The sequence below is a fragment of the Pan troglodytes genome, chromosome 20, assembly GCF_028858775.2.
Source record: "Pan troglodytes isolate AG18354 chromosome 20, NHGRI_mPanTro3-v2.0_pri, whole genome shotgun sequence".
NCBI lineage: Eukaryota > Metazoa > Chordata > Mammalia > Primates > Hominidae > Pan > Pan troglodytes.
In genome coordinates, this window is record NC_072418.2 from 25,626,160 (window position 1) to 25,631,541 (window position 5,382).

Below are 5,382 nucleotides of genomic sequence, written 5' to 3' on the forward strand. Positions count from 1 at the left end.
CTGACCCCCCACCTCCCTCCCGGACGGGGCGCTGGCCTGGTGGGGGGCTGACCCCCACCTCCCTCCCAGACGGGGTGGCTTGCGGGCGGAGACGCTCCTCATTTCCCAGATGGGGTGGCAGCCGGGCGGTGGGGCTCCTCACTTCTCAGACGGGGCGGTTGCCAGGCAGAAGGTCTCCTCACTTCTCAGACGGGGCGGCCGGGCAGAGACGCTCCTCACCTCCCAGACGGGGTCGCGGCCTGGCCGAGGCGCTCCTTACATCCCAGATGGGGCGGCGGGGCAGAGACGCTCCCCACATCTCAGACGATGGGCGGCTGGGCAGAGACGCTCCTCACTTCCCAGGTGGGATGGCGGCTGGGCAGAGACGCTCCTCACTTTCCAGACTGGGCAGCCAGGCAGAGGGGCTCCTCACATCCCAGACGATGGGCGGCCAGGCAGAGACGCTCCTCACTTCCCAGACGGGGTGGTGGCCGGGCAGAGGCTGCAATCTCCGCACTTTGTGGGGGCCAAGGCAGGCGGCTGGGAGGTGGAGGCCGTAGCGAGCCGAGATCACGCCACTGCACTCCAGCCTGGGCACCATTGAGCACTGAGTTAACAAGACTCCGTCTGCAATCCTGGCACCTCGGGAGGCTGAGGCTGGCGGATCACTCGCGGCTAGGAGCTGGAGACCAGTCCGGCCAACACAGCGAAACCCCGTCCCCACCAAAAAAACATGAAAACCAGTCAGGCGTGGCGGTGCGCGCCTGCAATCGCAAGCACTCGGCAGGCTGGGGCAGGAGAATCAGGCAGGGAGGCTGCAGCGAGCCGAGATGGCAGCAGTACAGTCCAGCTTTGGCCCGGCATGAGAGGGAGACCGTGGAAAGGAGACGGAGAGGGAGACGGGAGAGGGAGATGGGAGACGGGCGACAGGAGACGGGAGAGGGAGACGGGAGAGGGAGGTGGAGTTATTCTTAACTCCTTTTCTTCCTTCCTCTCTCTCTGTCTCTCTCTGATTCCCCACATGCAACCTATCATCAAATTTTACATATATCTTAAATATATATTAATGTGGTTTGGCTGTGTCCCCACTGAAATCTCAACTTGAATTGTATCTCCCAGAATTCCCATGTGTTGTGGGAGGGACCCTGGGGGAGGTCATCGAATCATGGGGGCTGGTCTTTCCCGTGTTATTCTCATGAGAGTGAATAAGTTTCATGAGATCTGATGGGTTTATCAGGGGTTTCTGCTTTTGCTTCTTCCTCATTTTCTCCTGCCGCCACCATGTAGGAAGTGACATTTTATTTTTAATAATTTTTTTTGAGACAGAGTCTCGCTCTGTCACCCAGGCTGGAGTGCAGTGGCATGATCTCAGCTCACTGCAACCTCCGCCTCCCAGGTTCAAGCGATTCTCCTGCCTCAGCTTCCCGGGTAGCTGGGACTACAGGTGCCCGCCACCACGCCCAGCAAATTTTTGTATTTTTAGTAGACACAGGGTTTCACCATATTGGCTAGGCTGCTCTCAAACTCCTGACTTTGTGATCCGTCCACCTCCAACCTCCCAAAGTGCTGGGATTACAGGCATGAGCCACCACGCCCAGGCTTTTTTTTGTTTTGTTTTATTTTTTGAGATGGAGTCTTGCTCTATTGCCCAGGCGGGAGTGCAGTGGTGATCTTGGCTCACTGCAACCTCCGCCTCCCGGGTTCAAGCAATTCTCCTGCCTCAGCCTCCTGAGTATCTGGGATTACAGGCACATGCCACAATGCCCAGCTAATTTTTTGTATTTTTAGTAGAGACAGGGTTTCACCATGTTGGCCAGGCTGGAAATAATTTTTTACTCTGGGACTGGGTGCAGTGGCTCATGCCTGTAATCCCAGCTACTCGGGAAGCTGAGGTGGGAGCATCGCTTGAATCTGGGAGGCTGAGGTTGCAGTGAGCCGAGATCGCACCACTGCACTCCAGCCTGGGCAACAGAGCAAGATTCTGTCTCAAAAAAAAAAAAAAGGTATACTCTGCACCAGCAGCATTAACACAAAAAGTTCTATTAAACCCTGACACCCACTCAAATGTCACCTCCTTTATAAAGCTCTCTCTGATTTTCCCTCTATGTCAGTGGCACAATTGATCACTATTACCATTCAGCTCAATACCTTATGTCTTATGTGCAAGTATTATTCTCCAGAATAAATTAATCATTTACACATCTATCCATGCTAATGAACTATAAACTCCTACAGGGCAGGTATGTTGAACCCTGTTCATCTGTGTAATCCAAATGTCTTATACATAATAGGTATCATATACAAGCAAAATCCCTGTCAGGGAATTATTGGAAAAGCTACCAAATTCTTCTAAGTTCAAGGGTACATGTGCAAATTTTTTACATAGATAAATGTGTGTCATGGCGATTTTTTGTGCAGATTATTTCACCACCCAAGTATTAAGCCTACTACCCATTAGTTATTTTTCCTGATCCTCTCCCACCTCCAATAGGCCCCAGTATGTGTTGTTCCCCTCTATGGGTCCATGTGTTCCCATCACTTAACTCCCACTTGTAAGTGAGAACATGCGGTATTTAGTTTTCTATTCCTGTGTTAGTTTCCTAAGAATAATGGCTTACAGCTCTGTCCACGTTCCTGCAAAAGATATGATCTCATTTTTTGTATGGGTGCACAGTGGCATGGTGTATATGTACATTTTCTTTACCCAGTCTATCACTGATAGGCATTTAGGTTGATTCTATGTCTTTGCTATTGTGAATTGTGCTGCAATGCACATACGCATGCATGAGTCTTTATAATAGAATGATTCACATTGCTTTGGGTAAATACCCAATAATGGATTGCTGGGTCAAATGGTATTTCTGTCTTTAGGTCTTTGAGGAGTTGCCACACTGTCTTCCATAATGGTTGAACTAATTTACACTCCCACCAACAGTTCATAAGGGTTCCTTTGTGAAAAAATAATTTTAATTTTCTAAGAGGTTAGCTTTTTAGACAAATAGTATACAAGAAAATTTTCCACAGGCCTACGCCATCCAGCTGCTCTTCTGAGAGGCTACACTCTTACTCCTCAGGCTGTTCTCCAAGAGATGACCCAGGGGATGATATTCATTAGACACTCCAAGAGATATGGCCACTGTGGGTATCTTGGATTATCCCAGACCATTCTGAAACTCATGACCAAAAAAAGACTGGAGGGCTGCTGTAAAGGGCTCTGTAATTTCTCCAAAGCAAAGCTTCAACCCAAATATTTACTAAGGTGTGTGTGCCTAGAAAAGATAAAAGGAAGAGAGGCACAGATTTTTTTTTTTCCAGTGGAATTTCAGAGGATTATTTTCTACTTTTTTCTCACGTAAAATGTTTACAGACTTGGGAGGCTGAGGCGGGTGGATCACCTGAGGTCAGGAGTTCGAGACCTGCCTGGCAAACAAGACAAAAGACTGCCTCTACTAAAAATACAAAAATTAGCCAGTCATGGTGGCGGGAGCCTGTAATCCCACCTACTTGGGAGGCTGAGGCAGGAGAATCCCTTGAACCTGGGAGGTGGAGGTTGTAGTGAGCTGAGATCACGCCATTGCACTCCAGCCTGGGCAACGAGAGTGAAACTCTGCCTCAAAAAAAAAAAAAAGAAAATGTTTACAGACAGAAAGCAAATCTTTAAAAACCTGCCATTCACTGCTGTGTAAAAACATGATTAACAATTAAAACACTGTGTTTGAAATGTACAATAAAGGACAAATAGTTGATAGTGTTGTAAATTGGGGAGAGGAAGCTGTCCTCATTTCCTACATTTGAGAATGTAGGAATGAAAGCGGACATTTATAATTTTACTGCAAGCCTGAGTTAAGCTAGGAGAAAAGGTGGATTTGAAGTCCTGCTTGCCATACATTAGGAAGTCACAGAGGTAAACCAGTCCTCCCGTGGAGTGTTGAGATAACTAAAAAGCAGGAAATTAGACTGAAGGGGCTCTAGTGCCCTGTGTTCATAAGTAAAGAATGAAAACCCTAACTCAAATTCACTTCTTTTAAATTACTATTTTAGGCAGAAACAAAATTCAGGCTTAACCAATCATAAACCTGCAATTAACCTCTGATTACATAACCAGGAAATTTCCACCTGAATCATACAAATAAGGTGACTACCTAACTGTAACCAATTCTCCAATTTGGTTTGCCTTCTCACATGCCCTTTATAAAACCCTTTCCTTTATGTCTCTCAGGTGGGCCACATATTATGGCTGGGTGTTTTCCATTTCACCAATCACTGCTCAAATAAACTCGTTAACGTTTTAACATTGACTCCCTTTAATATTTAATAGAAGCGGCTGGGCGCGGTGGCTCATGCTTGTAATCTTCGCACTTTGGGAGGCCGTGGCGGGCGTATCGCTTGAGGCCAGGAGTTCCAGACCAGCTTCCACCATGGTGAAACCACTTCTCTACTAGAAATACAAAAATTTGCCAGGCGTAGTGGCGCAGGTCTGTAATCCCAGCTTCTCGGGGGCCGGAGGGGGGCGCTGAGGCACGGGAATCGCTTGAGCCTGAGAGGCAGAGGTTGCAGTGATCACGCCACTGCACTCCAGCCTGGGCAACAAAGCCAAGACTCCGTCTCAAACAAACAAACATGTTTAACAAAAGAGACTGGGAGTCTCACCTGCCACAGCTCCTTCTACGCACACATGAGTCGGAATTCTGCCCTAATGACCCGCTTGGCATCCTTGAACAATCCGGGAAATACTCGGGGCTGCGTGCAGAGCTGCCCAGGGAGCTCCAGACAGGGCGCCGCAGGGTCCGGGCGGGACGCCGGGGTCCCGGCTGCGGGCCCAGCCGCCATCTTACGGCGAGAGGGGTCTGGGGCGGAGCTCCGCCAGCGGAGACTCAGGCCGGCGACCCGGGAGCGGACTGTGGGGAGGCCGGTCCTGCCGGTTTCACAGCTCGCTCTCCCCTCTCGGGATGCCCAGCCCCGCACACTCACCTTTTCCCAGCTTCCAGGATGTCCTGGCATCTTAGCTGTGCGTCTCCCAGAACCTGCAGATCACAGGGCAAGAGGCTGTGACAGTCACCGGGGGCTCCCGAGGTGGAGGACTCAAAACAGCAGAGACTGATCCCAAGCTCTGGCGGGAGCGAGATACAAAGGCCCCACCAAATGCCGGAAGCCACGCCCTCCTCTCCAACTGGGCGGTTCCTGCGCTAGCGCCACTGATTGGATAAAGCACCAGCACTCTCTCTCCGTACCAACCCCCTCCTCTCAGCATTAGTGCATTTTACTGACAGGAAAACAGGCTAAAGTAGGTAGGGTAACGTGCACAGGGAATTACAGCTAATAAAGAAGTGAGCTGAGACTTGAAACGCACTTGCTCTTTCCCTTACCTGGGTTTGCTTGTATAATGCATCTTATTTACTACTT

The 5,382-nt window shown here is 49.7% G+C and overlaps 1 long non-coding RNA gene across 1 annotated transcript; it reads right to left on the reverse strand.

The window, feature by feature from the left end:
- Positions 1 to 4,259: 4,259 nt before the first annotated feature.
- Positions 4,260 to 5,144, reverse strand: LOC129137986 (uncharacterized). Its single transcript, XR_008540879.1, has 2 exons — positions 4,951 to 5,144; positions 4,260 to 4,516 (listed from the first exon to the last, which is right to left on the reverse strand). It is a non-coding gene; the product is annotated as an uncharacterized LOC129137986 (long non-coding RNA).
- Positions 5,145 to 5,382: the final 238 nt, after the last annotated feature.